The sequence below is a fragment of the Calidris pugnax genome, unplaced genomic scaffold (genome assembly GCF_001431845.1).
Source record: "Calidris pugnax isolate Ruff unplaced genomic scaffold, ASM143184v1 scaffold180, whole genome shotgun sequence".
NCBI lineage: Eukaryota > Metazoa > Chordata > Aves > Charadriiformes > Scolopacidae > Calidris > Calidris pugnax.
This window is the reverse complement of record NW_015090916.1, coordinates 892,429-915,458: the sequence shown is the minus strand read 5'-3', so window position 1 is coordinate 915,458 and position 23,030 is coordinate 892,429.

Below are 23,030 nucleotides of genomic sequence, written 5' to 3'. Positions count from 1 at the left end.
GAGCCCGGAGAGCAGCAAGTTCTCTCAGAGGCTCATTGAGCAACTGCGAATAACAAAGCGATTTTCTAAAATCTCTCCCGGGCGCCGGGGAGCTGAGCGGAGCCAAGGGCCGAGCCCATCGGGTAAGTCATTTGTGACAGTTCGCCAAGCTCCGGTCGCAAAGATTAATTAGTGAGCGTCTGAAGAGGCTGAGGAGAGGTGAGAGATTGCCAAACTAGCCATTAGTCATTTGGCGAGTGGCGCTGGCGAGGCAGGGGTCTGCGGGGACCTGGAGTCGGAAAACCCAACAGTGAGCGACCCCAAAACTCCTCACTGAATTTTTGGGGTTGGAAGGGACCAAAGAGATCATCCAGGGCTCTGGCACCCTCACCGTGAAGAAGTTTTTTCTCCTATTTCAGTGGAACCTTTTATGTTCCAACTTGTGCCCGTTGCCTCTTGTCCTCTCACTGGCAACCACTGAAAAGAGTCTGGCTCCCTTCTCCTTCAACCCACCCTTTAGATACTTACAGGCATTGATAAGGTCTCCCCTCAGCCTTTTCTTGTCCAGACTAAAAGAATCCCAGCTCTCTCAGCTTTTCTTCATAAGGGAGATGCTCCAGTCCTTGAATCATCTTCGTTGCCCTTCGGTGGACTCTTTCCAGTAGTTCCCTGTCCCTCTTGAACTGGGGAGCCCAGAACTGGACACAGGATTCCAGTTGTGGCCTCACCAGTGCAGAGCAGAGGGGGAGAATGACCTCCCTCGACCTGCTGGCCACACTTGTCCCTATACAGCCCAGGATTCTGTTGGCCTTCCTGGCCACAAGAGCACACTGCTTGCTCATTGGCATTTTGCTGTCTACCAGGAGCCCCAGATCTTTCTCTTCAGAACTTGTCTCCAGCAGGTTGATGCCTTGGTGTGTTTGTTTGGGTCGAGCCTTACCCTGGATTTGGCAGGATTTGGGCAGGGGCTGTGCTTTGGCAGCTGCTGGAGGAGGGTTGGAGGGCTGGGGTCTGGCACCTAACGCGACGGCCGAGCAGATGTAGTGCCACAATTTGCTGGGTGCTCTAAAGCCCTCTTTATTGGTAAGAACCACCACGTCCCTGCCTGGCAGAGGAGGGCTTTGCCCTGCAGAGCTGATCCTCCTGTACCCCAAGCACCCACCGCAGGGCACGGTGCTGGCTGACCTGCCCACAGCCCCCGAGGAGGACCCTGGGGCCGGTGGTGCTGCCACCGTAATTATAATGGATTCATTTTGTACCGTTTCCTGATCTTGTTATTATCTTTGTCATCAGAATTAATTTAGCTCTGTGGTGTGGTGTTTTTTTTTTTTTCCTCTTCCCCTTTCATGTTACAAGTGTCTGGGAGAGGATGTGACAGCATCCTAATGGCCAGTGTGGTAGGTGAGATGTAGTGATGCTCTCCGGTGGCGTGACCTTCCCCGGTGCCACTCGGTGGTGGCAGCAAGCCACGGGGACATGCTTCTGGCCTCCAAACCCCGGCTTTCTCCCTTCTCTTGTGGTGCTGGTGGCATTTCCACCTGTTGTGCCGGGTGGGTTTTGGGGGGGCTGCGGGGCTCTCCCTGTGTGTTGCCTACAGATGTGTCTCTCGAGCAGCTCTGGGGTGCCTGGTGTGGGCTGGAGGGAGGGAGAGGGGCTGCTGCCGCTGGAGCTGGTCCCCTGAGCACCCCCACACATCTGGTGACAAATGCCATCAATCTGCTGGAGGAGGGGAATGGCATCCTTCGAGGAGCCTGACACTCACTACCTTTCTGAATTGGCGAGACAGGCTTGATGTATTTGTTAATTAACAGACAGACGTGTGTGTTTGATGATTCCTTTTTTTTTAGGTGTGCTTTAACGTACCGGTTCCCCTCGGGGGAGCCCAGGACAGAGGCTGGAGGGGTGGGGGGTGGCTGGGTATCTGCATGGGAAATGGTGGTGAGGGGTGCCAGGACCTGGATGGAGAAGAAGTTTGGCTGTGAGCATCCCCTTGGTGTCTCCTGAGGCAGCGTGAGGGAGGGAAGGCTGTTTCTCCTCTTGGCACCAGACCAGAGACGTGGGTAACCAGGGGGCTGGGACAGTCGTGCCCTTTCCCAGAGCACCTTTATCACCATCACTGCAATTCCCTGAGCAATCCAGGCTTCCGTGTGCTTGGGAAAATTGTTAGTTTGTCCACAGCCTTATGCTTGGGGCTGGGGTCCCATCCTGCTCCCTCCAGCTCAGCAGTGGTCCTTCTACCCACGCCTGCAAGAGTGGGGCGCAGGGGAGGATGAGGAGGGCTTTTTCTTGCAGTTGAGGTACGTTAATTGTCTGTGGGGAAATGAACAGGGTTTTTTTTCTTTTTTTTTTTTTTGCATGATAAAGAAGCCTGGAAATCAAGGATGGCAGCTGCTTCATTTCCTGTTTTTTTTCTAAAAATTTTTATTATCATTAAATTGCTTCCAGTGACCTGTAATATTTTTGTACAGTGGCAATTACAGCTCTTGGAGGATTAAACTGCAGGCACACGCACCGCCCGTTAACGTCGTCCAAAGGGCAGAGCCCGAGCTCCCCGGTGCAGAGGCAGCCGGTGCCTCTCTCCCCGATCCCGTTCAGCCTGATGAGGTCCCGCAGGCTGCAAATCTGAGCTGTGCATTGGTGGCTCTGATGGCAGGGAAGGGATGCCAGGCTGTGCAGGGACAAATCTGGGCTGAGGAAGGGGCTGGTGGGCTCCCCCCCACCAACATTCGGGTGCCACCCTGCTGCTGTCTGCTGGCTGTGCTTGCTGGAGAAGGAATTTGAGATACATTTCTGTGGTTTTAAATATTCAATTCTACATTTTCAGTCACCAATATGCCATTTTCTGAGCATGTATCTGAACTGTGCTTCATGAAAAGAGGCTGTGGTTCCCCTGAGGCTGCTGGAGCTGCCCCCAGCAGGGCCGGGGTGATGGGGAGGAAGGGGCCAGCACCTTCCTCGTGCTCTCCCGCGTGTTCCCCTTCCCAGCCTTGGAGAGGAGTGCTGGTGTTTTCCAGCGATGCTCTGCAGCAAGAGGTTTTTTCATTTCCTTCGTTGTCCCCCCCTCCAAGCGCCGCATCGAGCTGAAGCGAGGGGCTGAGCGCAGGCTGCTGATGGGGTCCTTCCTGCCTGAAACTCCTGGTGAATATGAAAAGTCGAATTGATTCCCTCTAATAAATGAAGCAGTTGGATGTCTCATTTGTAACTTGACATCCACGCCAGTGCTTCAGCTGCTGCTTCTCACCCCTGGCTGGGAGATGCACTTATTAAGATGGCATTCTGCAAAGCTATTGCCATTTACCGGGAGCCAATCTATCTGCAATTCGCTTCGGGTCGGGAAGGAGCTGCTGACGGGGGCAGAGCCAGCTGGGGCGGGAGGGGGCTCCGGGGTGGCTCGGGATGTCTTCTTGCTGCTGATACATCACTGTCTTGTTCATCAGTTGTTGCTGAAGGAGATGGCCTGCTCACCCAGCAGGGGCTCTCGGCACAGCCCGTGCTGTCTGGTGGCACGGTCTGTGTGCACGGGGCCAGTCCGTACCTGGGGAGGGGGTGTCTGGGTGCCAGAAATGGGGGCTTTGTGAGGCTTTGCCCTGTGGTACGTGCTGCAGGGGCCATTTGTCAGGTGTTCCCTCAGTGCTGGGTTCTGATGGTTTCTTTGTTCCCTGCAATGCCAATGATGGAGGTCACCAGTTCTGCCCTTTGGAGGGGAGCAGGGGATGGTGCTCAGTGCCCTTATTCCGCCAGGTCCTTGTGATGGAAGCAGCTTTGCCCGCTTCCCCCTCCCCTCTGCTTTCTGTTGTGGTTCCTCCGCAGGACCAAAAACAATCACGATAAATCAGAAACCCTCCCTTGGTCTCGGCGAGGTGCTGCAAACTTGGGATCAGAGTTTATCCATCCTAAATAATAATGCACTGGAGCTGCCAGCTCCCCGCTGGCTCCATTTGCATGACGCTAGGAAAAAAAAATCAATGACCTGGACAACTCTTTGATGCGTGGAGAAGAGAGTCCGGAGGAGTCGGTGCGGGACTATCCAGGGACACGCAGGATGCTGGAAGCTATTAGTGGTGAGGATGTAGTCACGGGCCAGCCGTGCCCTGGATTTCACACCAATCTAACAAAGGGAGCTGGTTGCTGCGAGTGCAGAGCCCGGGCTGATTAAATCTTTGTTTAAGAGCTCCAGAGCTCCATTACCTACATCAGGAGGGAGTTAATTAAACAAGGAAGGTGGGAGGTGGCAGCCGATGTGGCTGAGGGCATCTCCGCGGAGGCACGGCTCCTCGCACGCGGACGGCGTGCCAGACGGGAGCCAGCCAGCAGCAAAGCCTGTCTTCTCACGGCCGTGCCGATGCTTTTTGGGGAGGGGGAACGGCTGGAAAATTCCAGTGCCTTACCACCTCCTCTCCAGCCCCTGTTTTCCATCCCTTTTCCCAGGGAACCTCTGGAAAATGGCATTTTTCCCCTGGTTTTGGGTGGCAGCGCTGGGCTGGGGCAGAGCCTGGTGCTGCTCCTCCCCGCTCCCAGCATCGTCCCAGTGCAAAGGAGGTGGGAACTGGGCACAGGGCTCGTGTCCTGCTGGGAATGCCGACACACGGGTGCATTTGCATCAGAGCTGCCAAAAGATCTGGGGGGAAAGTGGGGTTTTACCCCACACCTTGTTCAATGAGTGTGGTGGGGGGAGCGGGTGGGAGCACCAGTTGAGTTTCCCCCTCCGACGCCGGAGCAGCCACTGTCTCTTGGTTATTTGAGACCCCTCTTGGTTATTTGGGTACCAGGCTGCCCGTAATCGGTTTCCACTTCCATTAGGCGCGTCCCTGTCAGGAGCTGGAGGCCCGGTGGCAGCCACCCCGCTGCTTCCATTTGCCGGTACGAGGCAATAGATTAGATTCCTGTTTGCTTCATGGAAGATCCCTAGTGATATCAATTAGATATGTCAGAGGGACCCGGGGGAATATTTCTTCCTTTATTTATTTATTGGAGTCGAAGACATCGCAGGCTATCACAGCGAGACACATAATGTCTCTCTCCTTTCTTCACTCACACTCGCTCTTTCTTTTTTTTTTTTATGGCTTGTAATAAAGCACAGCAAAGGTTATTTCCAGAGGAGAGAGGTTGTTGCTGGGCCGGTACCCAGCAGTGTTGGATGGAGCATCACTGCTCGCAGAGTGGGGCACACGCCGGCCCTGTCTGAGCTGGGGCAGAGATGAATATCATGTCACTTTTGCCCATTTTTGATGTTTCCAAGAGCCTGGCTGCCAGCCCTGCACATCCCAGGGGACTGCTTGGCCGCCCTGGCCCCTTGGTCCAGCCCCAGCAGGTCCCAAGTGCTGCTGGCTCCTGCTGCAGATGCCACCCAGAGGCACTGGAGCAAATCTAATGAAATATGCAAGAAAGTGGTGCAAATAATTTAAATCTGTCAGTGGCAGAGACAGTGAGAGGGGAGGATAATAAAAGAAGCCCCGATGATGCCTGACATCCTAGATATATCGGCTGGAGCGGGCGCTTCATCACAGTTCTGAGGGCCCTGGCCAGGTGTAGGGATGGGGAAATGGCAATTAATGATCTCAGGTTCCTCGTGGCACATGGCAGCAGCCTGGCCAAAGCCCTCCTCTCCCAGGGAGGACCCAGGGAATTAGCGAAATGATGCGGGGTGTAAGAAGAAAAAGTTTTTAGCTGGCCTGGAACTTGCTGTTGGTCCTTGTGGGGAGGGATGCTGGTCCCCAGGGAGGGATGCTGGTCCCTGCAGAAGGATGGTGGCCTTCAGGGAAGACAGTGCAGAGCCATGATGGGTGTATGGGTGTGGAACATCACTCCATGCCCAGGGGCTGCCTGCAAGGCGGCTGCCTCCACACCCAAATCCTGTGAAATTCCACCAAAGATGCGCTCCTCCTGTTTTTGGTGGAGCTGCTGACTTTTGCTGTGTGTTAGCTGTGTGCTCCTCGGAGCTGAGGCGGCCTCCATCCGTCCTGCGGGCAGCCCGGTAGCTTTACAGGGCCTGTTAATCTGCTTTGTATAAAATACTGTTGGCTCCTGTCATCAACTGGCTCCTCTTCCCACCGAGGTCAAGCGGGGCCCTCCCATCCATTCCAATGAGCAGGGCAGCCCATAAACCACGCTTTATGAGCATTAGCTAATGAATCCCTCCCGTGAGGCGCGCGCGGCGCAGCCAGGCAGCGGGGACTGTGCTTTTTTTATCCCCCTTGAGTGGATTTTTGTGGTATTTTGGGGAGGGGGTGTGTGTTATTTCCAAGCAGTGAGGGTTTTTGGGAAGGGGGAAGATGGGTTAAGACAGTGTGTGGATTGCTGCTTTTATTATCAACTACCTCTTGCTGGGGTCCCTCGTGGAGGAGTTGTGGGATGATCCTGTGTCACCCCCCTGCGCTGCCCATCAGGATGTGGGGGTCCTGCCCCTCATCACCCCCCTGTAGCCACCGTAGCCTGGCTCCAGGCTCGCCGTGGAGGCTTTTCTTGTGACTAACCTGTGAATAACTCCCCGAACACCGAGCTCGGGAGCTACCCCGCTCGCAGGGCGCCCGTTATTAATGCGCCGGCTCCCCCCGAACCGTGGGTTTACTCCGTCTCTGGGAGTGAGTGAGTCCCATTTGAATGTTAATGCCTCTAAGATGAAACCTGGCTGATTAAATTTTAGACTTGCAAATGGGTTTGGTAAATAGATGTTAGGGAAGGCGGGCCAGAGACTGCCTGCCTTGATAGCAGATACAGTAAATAGCAGCACTTTGTGATTAGGTGAGAGATTCACTCTCGGAAAATGGGAGTCTCGAGGGGCTGTTTTCTGGTGAGAAATCCTTTAAGTAAATAAATTTATGGCAGTTTTTTCTTTTCCCAAACCAAAAGAAAAAGTCCCTCGGCTGCTTCTCCCGGGCTGTCTGTGAGGGTATGAATGGGAAATAGTGAAACAGGCAGCCAGGATGGATGGGAGCCCTGCTCGGGTGCTGGGACAAGACAGCGGGCGCTGGCATCCCATCCCAGCAGCATCCCGGGGGGAGAAGGATTCTGGGGGAAATTGGTCCCTGGTTCTGCAGGAATAAGGGGCAGAATTGGAAGGATGGACCCTCGCTGCTCCTGGGGAAGCCCCTGAAGTTGGTTGCTCCCATCTGCGGGTGGGAGAGGGAAAGTGGGGGTCAGAGATGCTGCCTGGAAGAGAAATCCTTCCCTCCTCCCCAGCCCTGGCAGCAGCCTCCGTCTCGGCTGCAGCTGAGGATGGATTATTTTATTTTCCCTGTGAAAAAGAAAGCTTGTATTTGAAATACCTTTAAAAATGCAGATAGGGGGGCAAACCGCATCGACCTCTGTGTATAATATAGAGGAAGATTTTAATAACAGTATTGCATCCATTCTTATCTGGAGTGGTGTGAAATATTGAGAAGAAAGAAGAAAAAAGTAAGTGGTGAAGCTGGAGCCTGGATTTAGCACATATTAAGACATTTGTCTTTTGCTCCCCCACTGAGCTCGAGTGTAGAGGGCTGCTCCAGCCCCAAAATCTGGAGAGCAACCCATTGTGGGCTGACAAGGTCCAAGGGGGAAGGGGTTATCGAGGTGCCTGGCCATGGGCAGGTGCTTCCCTTGGAGCATCTTCCTTCCGTGGCAGAGTCTCTCCCATCCTGGTGTGATTTTCAGGGCAAATTGTCTTTCCTGACCATGGCTGGTGGCTGTGCACCCTGTCCCATCGCTCAGCTGAGCATCTCTCCTCAGGAGCTCCCCTGGGGCCAGGGCATGAGCCCAGAGGGGTGTCCCTGCTTTGGGTGACAAACTTGGGTGCTGGCACTTCACGTCTGTAGTGACCTGCCCTTCTGCTGGGGGAGTTGGGGCTGGCGAATGTCCATTGAGAGTAATGCTTCCTATTTACCCCTCTGAAATCTCCCTTGCTTTTCTTGTTCTGTATATTGAAACATACATCATCTGTTCATTAAAGCATAATCTCCAAATTATAGCAGCTCTGAGCAAACACGGTTACACTGGCTGCTGGCGTTAGCAGGGATCGATATCGCGCCGTGCCTGCCGCAGCTCTCCGGGAGGAGCTGGGGCTAAAGCCTCATTTCCTCGAGGCAGGTGGAGGGATGCTCTGTCTATGGGACGAGAAAACACTGGGATTGCTGGACTTTTGTGCACAGGACAAGGCAGAAGCACTTTGAGATGGGGCTGAGTGTACAGAGAGCATCTGGAGGCCGCTTGATGTGTCGGGGTTACTGTACAGAGAGATGGAGAGGCAGGGAGGTGAAGAGAGTGGGATGTTACAAGGGGTCCGTGGTGTTTCTTGAAGCTTTCAAGACTTTGGAGGGTCTCAAACCTGGTGTAACTCCCCAGAGGAAGGAATGGAATGAGAGGAAATAATCCTTCAGGTGATATTTGAAGGTATATTTGCCCCAAGGGAGCAGAGCGGTAGAGGTTTCTCCTGGTCTGTGGTTTGGGAGCAGAGTTCCTCGGGACCACGGAGGCTCCTTTCCCACTGGGAAGTGAAGCCCATACTCCAGTGGACACGTTACTGCAGGCTGTGGTTGCCAGCAGTGGAGCTGGGCGCTTAGTCCAGGCTGGGTGGTGTCCAGGCTCCATCCACACTGTCTTCTCCAAGGTGTGACTGGGAGCTTGGTTGAGCCCTGGGAATCCTCCCGTTAACAGCACTGGGCACGGCTGGGCTCCTGCCCAAGCCTGTCCCTGAGCCTCTGTCAGATGCTCTGGGCTCCAGAAATGGATGGGGAACGGAGAAACCTCCTCTTCCATTTCCCTTATGTAGCAGGGTGTTAGCTTTTAGGGGCTTTGGGGAATTTTGATTTAATTGCCTTTTTAGAAAAAATTAAAATCTTGCATTTCATTGCTGGTGCTGTTGGGTACGTGGTGTCACAGCCCTCTCTCGGGGGGTGACTCCACGTCTCGTACTTGCTGTCCCCCCATAAAACACGACGTGCTTGTGAGAAATGGGGTGCACGAGGAGTTCCTGGGGTGCCGGTGGTCCCGGCCGAGGTGGGCAGGAGCTGGGCACTGCAGGCATCGTGCCAGCAGGCGTTATCACCCAGAGACACCACCGTGGTACCCCCGCCACGGTCCTCCCGGGCCCAGGAGCCGGATTTGATTTGACAGGATTCACGGGGAAAGTTATTTTAAATAATACATGAAGTTTCCGTGCAGTTCAAGGCTGGCGTGCTCGTCGAACAGCAGCTGCGATGTGTTATCGCCTGATAAACATGCTTGTTATATATTATGTATATCGCATCCCGACGCCGGGTTCTCCGGGAGGTTCCTGCGGTCGCACAGCTGGGCTGTTGGCTCTGCATGTGGATGAGGTTGCGCTGGCGTCCCCGAGGTAAACGCTGCTGGCAGGCGCCGCTCAAAGCAGCCCGGCAGTGGAGTGGGAAGCAGAGCCTAATTGCTACATCTACTTACCAAGGAGGGAGAAATTGATGCGGAAGATTTCTAAGTGCCACAAAATATCCTAAATTCCCTGCCGCTGCGTGCTGGCTCCAGTGGAGCTCTGCTGTGGGATGGGATGAAGCTTCAGGTTCCCCCCGGGGTGGGAGAGCGGGATGTGGAGCTGCTCCTGGGCAGGAGGGATGGAGCAGGCACCATCACCTGCTTAAATCAGGCTGGAAGGCACCTGGACCTCGACTTTTGGGTGACAAAGCTCTTGGGTGGAGAGGGCATGGGCTTGGGGCACGGATGTCATTAATAACCAGCAAAGTGGTGTGTGAGTCCTCTCCTGTGTGCACTGGGAAGGGAGACCACGGCGGTTCAGAGGCCCTGAGAAACTTCAGATTTCAGGCAGATGGGAAAAGGGAACTAATTAAAAATAAAAAACCACACAAGTTTGTCCATTAGATGCAGTGCTAAGGGACATGGTGTAGGGGAGGACTTGGTAGAGTAGGGTAGATGGTTGGACTCGATGATCCCAAGGGTCTCTTCCAACCTAGACGATTCTATGATTCTATGATTATTTTTCTTAAAAAAGGTTATATGTATTCTGCATTTTATGCTGCCCAGCCTTGGGCAGGGGGCTTGGGGGGGAGGTTTGGCTGGAAGATGGCAGGGCTGGTTGGCGGTGAGGGGCAGGAACCGTGCTCAGATCTGGCCTCCTGCTGCTGCAGGTGTGGGGGCACCGGGACAGCGATGTCCCGAGGGGGGTGGCAACTGGAAAGTCTCCCTGAGCTTTAGAGGGGGGGATCAGCTCGCAGCCTGAAATCTGCTTTTCCAGGGGGCTGGGGGCTCTGCCTGCGGTGGGGTGAGAATTCGGCGCTGCCCCAGCCCCCCAGGGCACCCATCCAGCCCCAGGGACGGGGACAAGGAGGAGGAAACTGTTGAGGGTTTGTTTTTCCTCTCAGGCTTTTCAGAAGCCGGGAGCAAACATTTCCTACATCCCACCGTGAATATTCAAGCCTGAGATTTAATCTCCCTGTTATTCACATGCTGATGAGGTCCTCAGCATCCTTTTCCAGAAACTGTTGTTTGAGCTTCCCCAACCCCTCCCTCGGGCGAGGAAAGCTTTGTAAAGGCAAACGGTGGCCTTGGCTGCCTCCCTGCCCGGGTGGGACGGAGAGTGGGGGGGTCAGTGCCCCCCTCTTGCTGCTCCCCATCGCCGCAGACCTCAGCGCCTTCCCCGAGCAGCGAGGCTCTGTGCTTTGGGGGAAGCGAGGCGGCTCCTTAATGAGAGCCAACCGCCGGCTCTTACCTCGCCGGGCGGCTAATTGGGGTGTGCTGGCTGCTCCCCTGTTCCGCAATCACCGGGAGTTTGTCTAGAGCAATCGCTGAGCCCCCGCCGGATCAAAGGGCCGGGGCTCTTCAGCCTCCCGGTGCCCTCGCCGCTGCCAGAGCCTTCCTCCCGCTTCCCTGAGTGACTGGTTGACAAAATAAATCTGTGGGAGAAGGAGGCATTTCTGATCTGCTGTCATCTTCCCCCAAACGCTCCCTGATGCAATTTCTTTCCTCATTACACGCGAGATGTCAAGTCCTCACCTGCGAGAGCGCGACTCGACAGCTCTCCTGCCCACCAGCCTCCCCCCCGAAAGGCTTCAATCTCCGGCAGCAGCCGCCTGACAGGGTCCTGGCGGGGGTGGCAGCCTCAGGGGACCTGCCACCCACCTCCCTGTGGCTTTGCCTCCCAGCCTGGCACCCTTCAGGCAGTGTCCATCCCCTGTCACACATCCCTGCCCTCTGCCCCACGGCGGCCGTGGGGAAGGGACCACGTTTGGTCTCATGGGGCTGTCCCTTCAGGCAGGGACCAGGGGCTCATCTGGCTCATCCTCCTCCAGGATGGGCTGTCCTGGGCTCTGCACCTCTGCCATCGCTCCAGTAGGCGATGAGGAGGTGTCCTGGTTTGAGCAAGGCAGGGCTAATTTATCATCTTCTGCTCGGGAAAACTGCACTTGGAGAAGACTCCAGTGTCTGAATTGTGACAATATTTACTTTACAGCCAGCTCTGGTCTGTGCCATTCAAGGTCTTGGTGTTTTCGAGTTCCCCAGGTGCGGGGATGAGAAGAAACAAGACCCGGGCACTTGTCCCAGGCTGCCACCAGGGTTATTACATACCATGAATGTCACATTCAATATAAATTAGAGAAAGTTTTCTGCGTGGTGTGCTCTCCTTTGATGGCTGCCATCCCGAGAACTCCCTGCCCCTGTGCCAGAGCCCTGAGCTCTTCCCCTTCTCCTGAAGTCGCAGCCCTCGCAGGGTCCCACGTTGGCTGTCCCTGCTGGGAGGGCACAGCTTCCTGGGATAGAATGGGCTGGGGACAAGCCTTGTCTATTTTATATTGGCATCAGGATCAGTACTGGTTCTTTAATATTAGTAATGTTAATGATTTAGTCTTATCCTATTAAATCTATTTATGCTTCAACCCTTGCATTTCCTTGTTTTCCCCTGATTCCCTTCCCGGGTGGGGAGGGGCCATCAGGTGATGGAATAACTGTCTGAAAGGCAATAAATTGATGTGGGTTTCTCACACCAGAGTGTGTGGGTGCAGCCCTGGCCCTGGGAACCCTTTCCCAGCTGCTGGGATCTGTGGGACCACGATCCCGGAGCTCCTGCGGGGACGGAGCCGGGGCGCGGGGAAGGGCGGCTGAGCAGCTTCACCTCCAGCACGCCTTTGTGGAGGAGAAGCAGCAATTAGCAGTCTGATAGCAAGATTAATAGCAGATGCTCATAATTAACTCACTATGCATGTAAGCAGCTATTGTCTCCATTTTATCCTGCGCAGATTGATATTCAGGAGTGACTCATTATATAGACAGAACCTATTTTGCCTGCAGAGCGCAGCCACCAGAATGGAAATTGCAATTAGAGCTGGCTGTGTCCCTGCCAAAGGCTGGGAGAGGAGAAGGGGCTGGGGTGGGACAGGCACCCCTCGCCCCCTGGTTTCCCCCCTCGCTGTGCTCCCCCCACGCTCTGGATGAGGTTTGTCACTGCAGAGCTGCTGCTGCCGGGCTGTCCCCAGCCCGCGCCTGGAGAGGAGAGTTGAAAAATGGCTGGAGAAAGCTGGAGAGTGGCCAAAAACTGCGGAGAGTTGCAAAGAGAAGCAGAAACAAAGCGAGGTCAGGCGCCGCAGCGCGCTCTTCAGCCAGAAAAGCCTTGTTTCTCACCCAGAAAGGCTCTCCGGACCATCCCTGGCTGCCTGGCCCCTCTGCCAGCACCGACGAGGGGCTTTGTGACCTGTCCCCCCTGCTTTGGGCATCCGTTAAAGGATGCAGGGGCTGTGCCCACCACCCTGACAGAGGCAAGTGTGGCTTCCACACTCTTGGCACTGGTTTCAGAAGGAAGAGCACAGTGGGGTGCACTGGGGGGGACAGGGTCTGTCCCCACCTGGGGGCTTGGGAGGGGTCCCTGCGCATTGATCCCACCCAGGACCCCTGAGCACATCTCCCATGGTTCAGGAAAAGCCGGCGTGAGCACCAGCCAGTGCGTCGGTGTGTATCGATCCGAGGGGAATTGGGGAGGGCTGGGGGGGAGCTGGCCCCTCGCCTCGGTGAGCGCCGGGGCCGTGGGCTCTCGGGCAGCGAGACGTGGTCCCCGTGAATCCGTGTCCGTATCGACGCGGTGTCTGCTCCTGGCTGCAGGGACTCGCTGGGCCTGACTCCTTTGGACATCCCGGTAATTGCCTGTCAATTTGCTTTCCTGGAACAGCTTCTCTAAGGATGACCCTCCCTGGGGAGAGCTGTAAAGCTGCTGCTGCAGTCTATCTTTTGGTTTCTGGGTTGGTTTTTTTTTGTTGTTTTTTTTTTCCTCCCTGCTCACCATCACCTCTTAAAAGCCCTTCACTCAAGAGCGAGTGGGGAAAGGTTTATTTGTGTAACCCCGTAAAGTGTTTGCAGACTGCAAAGACACGAGGCTGGTGGTGACACCGTCCCTTTGGCCCGGCCGGGGAGCGTTGGAGGCACTTGTGGGGAGGGATGTGGGTCCTGCACACTGTTTTGGTACGGACATCTTAGGCTATGGGCTCCAGATCAATGTGGCTTTGGAGGGTAGTGGTCTGTCCTCACAGCTCCAGCCTGATTTCAGGATGATGAGCTCCTCCAGAGCCCATTCCAGCTCCTGTGAGCATCCTCAGGGACCAGGGGCAGGACCTGGGGAGCTTGGCCTTGGGGTCCTGGCACTGATGGGGTGATGGGGAGCTATGTTCTGTGGTACCCAGCGCTGCTGCTCCCAGAGATTCCCTGCCTGAAGACCCCCGTGCTGGCGTGGTTGGGTGAGGGGCTGGGTCCCGGTGATGCTGCTGGGGGGGAAGGAGGGAAGGGGAACCCCAGTTCCTGCTGTGTTTTACCTCTGCAGTGGAGTTGGGCGACTTCACTGTGGGTCTCGTGGTGCTTGGTATGTTCCTAACGCTTCTGATCTAATGTGAAATAAGCTGGAAGGGAGCCTTTCTGGTGGAAAAGCTGCGAACGTGCCTCTGGAGGTTGCCAGACACAAAGCCAGTGGGAAAAGAGCCTGAAATGGGCTGGTTTTACAGCCCCTGTGGTGCCACGCTGGGCCAAGAGTTTCCCTTTTCCCTCCTTTTTGCTGAATTTCTTTGCTCTTGCTTGTCGAGTAGCAGGAGGAAGCAGTCTCGTGCTGGGAAAAGGAGCTCTCTAAAGAAAAGACATGAATAATGACCAAACCCCAGGGCAGGGACCCCTGTTACAGCCAGGGGGGAGTGTGATGGGGCTGCTGCCCTCGCACCCCCCCGGAGGCTGCTCTGCGGCACCCAGCTCCTGCTAAACCACCCGTTAAATCTGATGACAGCACACTGATAGCAAAATAAAGTTAAATGACCGTTCATTTTCCCTCTGCTCATGTGGCCTTGCTGATGGGCACTAAGGGTGGGGCTGAAGTTTGCTTTTGTGGGAGTGGGAACCCACAGACCCCCCTGAGAGTCTGGGGCTTTGCCATCGCCCCAGGGGGGGGCAGCTTGGCGGGGCTGCACCCCCCAGCACTGCAGTTCTGCAGAGTATTTAAGTGTGTGTTTAACTTCTATAAACCCGTGTTTAATATATTTCCAATTAACCGAAGCACTTGAAAATGCGCAGGAATTTAAGCAAGCGGATAATTGTGTGGCGGGACTGGCGGCGCTGCCAGGTCCGGGTGGGTACCTAATGGTGCTGGGTGGATGTGGGAGATGGTGATCGGGTGGATCCATGATTTGGGAGGGCTTCATTAGCTGCCCACACAGCCTGCACCGATGGGGCACCTTCTGCCGCAGGAACCTTCATGGGGAAAGGCTTTTACTGCAGCTGGGATGGCTGGGATGTGCCCTGAGGATGCGGATATCAGCAGCTTTCCTGCGAGTGAGGAGCGGGTCCTTGGTTTTGTAGGAGTGGAGCAGTTGGTAGAGGAGGGTTTGGGATGTGGAGCGTCCATTTGGGTTCTTTTCTCCCTTCGGAAGGGATGCTGAATGCCCAGAGCCCATCTTGGTCCCCTGTTGTGCTGGGAGACGGCAGTGAGGAAGGAACAAACACAGGGCTGGCTGCTTTTTCAGGGAGGGGATGAACATCCTGCCCCAAACCATTCTTCCAGGAGCAAAACAAGTCCTGATTCCTCCTTCAGAGCCCCCACAGGCCATGCCCTGGGGGCTGGATGGGGATGGGAAGCCCCATGAGCAGCGGGACGAGGCGCGGGGGTGAGACAGACAGCGGGACCCGGCGCACAGCAAAGCTGGAATTACGCAGCACCGCCTGCTAACAAATTATCCCATTTGCCTAATCCCCGCACCCTGAGCAGCCTCTGCTGTCTCATCTCCCCCGGAACTCCAGCGAGAATCAAGCCTTTGCGGCTGATATCGTCTGCACGTGTAATTAGGCAGCCAGGGTTGCCATCTGGGCTCTGTGCTCTGGCAGACCCGTGCCCGGGCAGGGCTGTTGCTGCCAGAGTCGGGGAGGCTGCTTGGGGGACATCCCCCACTCCCCGGTGGGTGGAGGGGACGTTGGGACATCCTCCCACCAGAGGACCACAACTGCATCCCTCGGGGGTAGATGCATCCCTCGGGGGTGGATTGCACCTTCCTGTGTGTTGGTGGTGGGGAAAGTGCATCATCCCCTTCCCATGGGAAGGGGTCCCCTCGCCGCAGCCTCGGGGGGTGTTGGGGGGGCAGCGAGGGTGCCCTGGCCAGGGAGCAGAGCCCGAGAGGATCCCCAGCTGCTTGTTTCCATGAGCGATGGCTCCGGCGCGGGCTGGGGGTGCCAGGCTGGCAGGGAAGCAGCGAGCTCTTCTGAGCCTCCAGCTCTTTGCTCTCGCATCTTCTCACTGGCTCGTGTTGCCTCCTAACAGACCGCGAAGGCGCAGGCATATGGTAATGCATATTTAACTGATATTTACATTCAACATTGTCTCTCTGTAGCTCTGTTTTCCTTCCCAAACGCTCTGATTCCTCCAGGCTCCCGGCTGGTGCAGCTGGGGAGGTGCGAGGGAAGGCAGGTGCCCTTGGCAGGGGCTGGAGGGGCTGCGCTGGCGTGGTGCTGCCTTCGTGCTCCTGCTCAGCATCCTCTTCGTCAGGGCAAAAGCAGCGTGCGAGGGGCAGGCTGCTGGGTCACGAGTCGAAATGCAGAGACCTGCCTGCTCTGGGCAGGCTGGGGGCTCCAACGGCTCGCTGAAGATAAAGAAAAACATCTACAAAAACACTCTGCAGAGTTCAGTACCTGTTTTTTTTTCAGGGAAAGGTGTGTGAGAAGGCTGTCAGGGTCTGGGGAGAGCCTGTGAGAGGTGTGATGTGCCTGGTGTGCTTCCCCCCCGGCTCCCATCCGCCCCTGCTCTCCTGCCCCACGGATGAGCATCCTCCTGCACCAGGAAAGTGGTCTCCATCCCCTTCTTCCCTGCTGGGGAGAGCAAATGGCTCTGGGAAGGGCATCTTCCAGGGGTGGATGTGGTGCCACGTCTCTTGCCGCCTCTTCCCCATGGCTGAGAAATGTGAAAACCAATTAAGAACGGAGGGGAACTGTTAAGGCAAGAAAAAATAAAAAATAGCTCCTGTTCCAATTGACTCCGCTCCTTAATCTCGGTGCTCGGGAGCTATCGCTATTCCAAACATACAGGCATAATAATTAACCATAATTACTTGTAGGTTCTGGGCCGGCGACTGTCTATACCTAACGCTCCTAATGAAACTTCTATTGCCAAACACCCCGAGTGTTTAATAAATGACAGTACCTCACTGCTGAGCCATCAGAGGGGCCCCGGGGTGTTTGGGGCACCCTGGCCAGCCCCGGGGTCCCCACCAGCCCTTGGCCTCTGTCCCCTCCCTAAAACCACAGCCCAGTGGGACCCCTGAGAGGTCCTCAGGGTCTTCAGTTTCTCCCTATAAAACATTAAAAAGCAAATGATTATTTTAGTAACGAGGACATCATCAGAGCTCCGACAAGAGAAATCACCTGTTTAGCTCTGAACCTTTTCCTGGAGAATTAATCCTAATTTAGGATCCAATTACAAACATCGAGGGTGATATAATGGCCTGAAACATTAGTCAAGGCAAATTCCGTAATTGATGACTGCTAATATGAAACAGTTTGAAAATGAGGACGCATTTTGTGTTTAAATCCTTACCTCCTCCCCCTCCTCTGAGAAATCTGCCGGCTCTGGGAGCCAGAGCACTTCAAGAGAACAAAGACCCTTTGAAAGCTCCTTTTTTCCCCCCCCTCTTTCAATGTTTATCTGAAAGGACATCTCTTTCCCCTTAGTTGCTGTAATCAGAAAAGCACAGGTGACAAACCGCTTCGTATCAGGCATCATCAATTCCAAGTTGGGGTTTTTATAAATATATATATGTGTGTGTGTGTATGTGTGTGTGTATATATAGATATATATATATAAAAGGCAGCAGCAGCGTGCAGGTTGATGATTCCTATTGCCTCGCTGGGATGAAACCAAGCCCACAAACTTTGAGGGACAACTTTAATCTCGGTGTCCCCGGTGCTGGGGGTGGCGTTCCCCACTGGGCACGGGGGGCTCGGAGCCCTGACACCCTGGTGAGGGGCCGGCCGGGCCCCGGGGCAGGCTCCTGCCCACGGGGATGGCTGTGATGCTTGTAGTGGTGGCAGCTGCCGGGTTTCAGGGCTGTTCCTGCCTCCTCGGCCGGCAGCCACGCTTTCATCTTGGCGTCTCTGCTGTCTCTCACCGCAGGAAAGAAAGATAACTCTGAGTGTCACCGGCCCAAAGCCACCCCGGCATCGTGTCTCTGGGCAGCTGAGGGAGGCTGCTCTGGGCTTTCATTAATGACATGCTGATTTATTTTTATTTTTTTTGCCTGCCCTGGTCTCTCTGATGTAGGTAAGGGGCTGCGGAGCCGCGGTGCTCAGGGGGTGTACTGTCCCCCTGGTCTTCAAACCCCTCCTTTGTCACGTCGCTCTCACATACCCGTTGTGGAAATGCCAGCACTGAAGCAAAATACCTGTAAAAGGCATTTTCTTCATGGGACTGGGTGAGAGGGCTGCAATCTCTGTGTTTAAGGGAAAAGGAGGGGGCCAATGGAAATGTACTGGGGACTGCCATCCCTCTGCGTGAATTCCTTCCTTTCCCCCCCCAACTGTGAATAAAAGTGACTCCATAAAGATCAAACTAAGGCTCAGAAGCCTGAGGCTGCTCCTTCTGCTGGAGCAGCCATCCCGGAGAGATGCATCCCTCGCCTTCCCTGGGGCTTGTGTGGGGGACACTGGGGTGTCACACTGCCTGGCAAGTGGCCACCATCCTCCTGGGATGTGGCTAGCATCCTCCCGGGACCAGGCAGCCGGCACCAGCCCTGTCTCCTGGCAGGGCTCTGGTTTCCAAGGTGACTATCTCTTTCCCCAGTCTTTGAACTCCAAGGAGATGTCTTGTCTCCGAAGCTGGCGGGGGGCTCTGCCGGCGTTTCTCCACGCAGCACCGAGGTGGCTCTGCTGCCTGGGATGCTTCTCTCGGTCTGATCAACAAAGTGTTTGGGTCAGATAAGGCTGGCTCGGATTGTCACAACCTTAAATAAATAAATATGTGTCTCTCTGTAACAAACGTGCTCTGCGGCGTTGAGAAACCTCCTGGGTTTTGCTCCGCCGGGTGTTTTCCTCCTCCAGCTCAGCCCCGGGTGGGCAGGGGTAAGAGCTACTAAAGCAAATAAAGCCCCTTGGTGAGCCTTGGGAAATGGATAGGGGGCTTTTGGCAGCGATGGACGGGTCGGGAAGGCAATGGACTTGCCTGGATTATCGAGTTGAATACCCTGGAGCCTTGGAGGGGCAGCGGGTGGGGGGGACCCAGTGCAGGATGGGGGGATGCAGAGTCAGGGCTCCCCTTCCCCTTGCTGCCATGCTCACAGTGCTCTTCCCTCAGATTTTTATCTGCAATGTTTTGGGAATGGCAGAAAGCAAAGGGAAAGGGCAAAAAAAGAGAAAAATCCAAGGGGGCTGAAAGTCGTCCTTGGAGGATACCTTTACTGGTGCTGGATTTACAATCCCAATGGCTGAATCTGCTCACAATTCCGTGCTGAGCAAATGCCTGAACTGTGGCAGCTCTCGCTGCTTTGGTCCCAAACCATGGATGTGCCACTTGGTGTGTGGAATGACGCCGGCTTGGCCGCGATGTCGGCTCTCCCCGGGGCTGTCTCCACAGCCCTGGGCTGTTTTTGCAGCGCCGTTTCGGGTTGTTTCGCTGCTGCCCCTCTCCCCGGGGGTGCAGCCCGTGTGGGTGGGTGCTGGGGGGCTGCTCGTTCCCCCCAGGGGCAATGGCAGCCTGTGCTGCCTCGACACGGGCTCTCCCATCCCGCTGCTTCGCCCGCTTCTGCCTCCCCAGGTTGATAATGATGTATGGCTCCTAACGAGTGGGAGGCTGCCCGGGAGGCAGTGGGTGTTATCGCACATAATTCCGCAGTCTCTGACCAAGGGGGTTGACTTCCTTTGTTCGAGGACAGAGCTTGGAGTTCTTCTGGCTCCTCCGTCTGCTTTTGCTGCGTCGTTCTGCCTGGATTTTTGCAATTTGCTCGCTCCCAGGACACGTGTGTGCCGGCAGCGAGTGTCTGCCTGCAGCATCGCTTTCTGTCCTCTCTTGGGCTGGGGGATGTGATGCATCTCCCCAAAATAGCTTTGCAGGACCCACATGAGTCCTGCTGGGTGAGGAGGGGCCGGGGAAGCTCTGCCATGCAGCACCCTCTGTCCTCCACCCCCAACCCCCCCTCCTGGAGGTTAATTCATCCTCATTCTTGGGCTCAGCGAGTCAGGGGTCGGTGCTCCCCTGCGAGGCAGGACAAGATAATCTGCTTATTTTCCAGCCCATCGCGCCATTGCAGCCCTTTCTGCCTGCGGAGAATTAGTGCAACGTTATTAGGGATTACGTGTGTCCCGTGTCCCCTCCCCCCCCCAACCCTGACCTCCCATAAATCTCTCCAGCTTCGGTGCCTGAGTGATGTGCTGCGGGGAAGTCCTGCCAAACGCTAATAGCACTGGGCCGTAAATCCCTCCTCCTGCACTTAAAAGCCTGTGATTTCTGTCCCCCGCGGGCAGCAGCTCGTGCTGGCACGGGGATGTTTGTCAATAGGGATGCTGCAGGCGGAGGAGAGGAGCTGCCTGCCCTGGGGATGGATCTCCCTTTCCAGCTGGAGCACCCCATGGCCTGGGAAAACTCCTGCTCTGTGAGGAAGACAAGGGCCCCCACCACGGCATGGGCACCTGTCACAGAATGGTTTGGGTTGGAAAGGACCTTAAAGCCCCTCCAGTGCCACCCCCTGCCCTGGGCAGGGACATCTCCCACCAGACCAGGTTGCTCCAAGCCCCATCACAGAATCACATGGGGTTGGAAGGGACCTCTGGAGATCATCTAGTCCAACCCCCGGCCAAAGCAGGTCCACCCAAAGCAGGTTGCACAGGAACGTGTCCAGGTGGGATTTGAATGTCTCCAGAGACTCTGTCCAGAGACAGAGGCTCTTTGAACTCCTCCAGGGATGGGGCAGCCACAGTTCTCTGGGCAACCTGGGCCAGGCTCTCACCACCCTCACACCAAAGAAGTTCTTCCCCACATCTCAGCTCCATCTCCCCTCTTTCAGGGTCAAACCCTTCCCCCTCCTCCTGTGGCTCCCCTCCCTCATCCAGAGTCCCTCCCCAGCTTTCCTGGAGCGCCTTGAGGGACTGGAAGGGGCTCTAAGGTCTCCCTGGAGCCTTCTCTTCTCTCAAACCGCCCGTCTCCCACCTTACTGGATATCAAATTAGGGGGGGGCTGGCCCGATCTGCTCCCCTGGGTTTGCAGCCCTTTCCCAGCACAGGATGAGGTCCTGCTTTGCATGGTGGCCCCGGCAGCTCCCACCAAGAGGAGCTTTTGGCTCGGGATCCGCAATGCCAAGAGCTTCGGCTAATCCGGCGAAACATCCCAACACCCTGCCCGAGGCCTTCCCCCAGACCTGCAGCTCCGTCTCCGTGCCTCAGTAAAACACATGCCAAAAGGAGAGACTTTCCTGAGGATGCTCAGGAAAACCCCACTTCGCAGCCGCATGGAGCTGGGGGCAGGGAAGTGGCTGGAGGCAGGGCTCGTGCCGTGCCGTCATTTCTCCTTCTCCCTCCGAGACACCCCTCTGCGAGCAGGTTTCACAGGCAGCTCCCCCCCCTTCCCCTTCTTTATGAAGGTTGGTATGAAACTTTAATTATAGTAGCGCTGTTTAGAAGGGAAGTTACATCTCCTGTGCAAACGGGGGCCGCGAGCGCGACAGGAGCGGGAGGTGAAGTCTCGGGGTGACAGAGCGCTGCCGTCGGCTCCCCCCGCCCCGCGCGACACCGCGCTTTGTAAGGAGGATGGTGTGTGGTAAACGCTTAAACGAGGCGTTCAGACGAGTCAGATGTTGAGGAAGGAACTGATTTTTATCCTTCTGGAGCAGAACATCCTGCTAATAATCCTGCCCATGATAAACCCCTTCCTGGTCGAGCATCCCTCCGCTCCCCTGCAGCCCCAGAGGGGACAGAGCGGGTCCCAGGGGATGCCCCGCTGCCAGACTTTGATTCCCATTCCAGGGCAACAAGAAAATGCTTTCAGGGACTGGTTTTTGGTGGGAAATGCAGGTTCCCCCTCTCCTGTTTTTTTCCCCCGTGGTGTCGCACCCCGGGGCACGGTGCAGTGAGCAGCGTTCGAGGACAATATGGCAAGTAATTGCTGAGCAGAGGAGAATAAATCTCCAGCATTAGGGGTGGAAGTACAGTGCCGTAAAGCAAAGAACCAATATAACAGTCTACATAACACCATTAGTCTGGGACCGAGGCATTTGATAGAGAATGAGAGATGGCATGAGCCAACAGGTCTCTACTTTATTTTTTTTCCTCGCGTTTAATACAGTGTTCTGGATGCTGCTTTCTATGCTCAATGTGTTTTATTGTTTTGCTCACCCTGAAAGAGGAACCGCTGGAGCTTTGATAAATGGATGGAAACCTTGGGCTGGTTCTCACTGCGGTTTCCCTGGGCGGTGTGACCCCCAGAGCCCATCCCTGTGTGAGGGGGATGCGGGATGGGATCCCTGGGGTGAGAGGTGGCTGCAGCGTCCTGTCCCCTCCAGGGAATGACCCGTCACTACCTGGTGGCTGAGCATCATTTTCCCTCCAGCCTCTTCCTCCTCATCCCGAGCTCTGGCCGCCGTGGCACGGCACCGGGCCAGCCAGGCGAGCGCAGACCTGGACGGCGTTGTGGAGCTTGTCCCCACGTCCCCTCAGGGGATTTTATTCAACCACTGATTTTGCAGATGAAAGGGAGCTGGAGGAGCGAGGAGGGGGGGGACATGGGCAGCAGAAAGCATCCGCCACAGCATCTGCTTCCCCGGAAGCGGCGCGGAGCCCTGATTATCTTCCTTTGATGTTGGCCGCCAGGGCCGGATCCGTCCAGGTTCCCTCAGCTGGATCCTCCCTTTAGCCCCTCCAAAAGCCACCTGATGGGCATTGCCAGAAGGGAAAAGGGTGACCGGTGGTCCTGGGGTGTCCCCCCCTCTCCCTCAGCTTGGTGGTGGGGCTCCGGTCCCCGGCCAGGGGTCTGGTATCACCGTGGCACAGAGCCAGCAGGAACGGGACGCTTTGCAGAACAAACCCCGTTAGAATGAGCTGGGGAAGGAGCTACCGACCGAGAAAGCAATTTTGGAAGACAAATGTAATCTGCGGATCCGAATATCCACAAGTGAAACGGGAGGGAAGATAAAAGGAGCAAAAAGTCAGGGAATCCAAGCAGCGCCGGTTGCACTTCAAAGGGGAAGGGAGCCGGCTCACAGATTCCCCGGCAGTTGTGGCCGTGCCGGCGCGGAGCAGGGAGCCAGCGCGGCAGAGAGCCGGGGATGCAGAGGAAAGGGAATTTTAAAAAGCAGAATTTCAGACGCCTCTTTCCCCCTGGGTGAAATTACACAGAGAAATATTCTGGCAAAATACGAAAGGGACCGAGATGAAAGCGCAAGCCGGAATATACATTGCAAATGACATCTGTCCGGGAGGGACAGCCGAGCTCGCTCTGCAACGGGGACATTCGCAGTCTGGGGGTCCAAAGCCCAGCTTTTCAGGGCTGGTTTATTGGCTGGGGGTCACCCTGGGCGTAGGTACTGTGGGAGAGCCCATAACTGCCCGTTAGACCCCCTGTGGTTGAGTGGTACCGATTAGAGCCGGGCAAAGAGCACAAA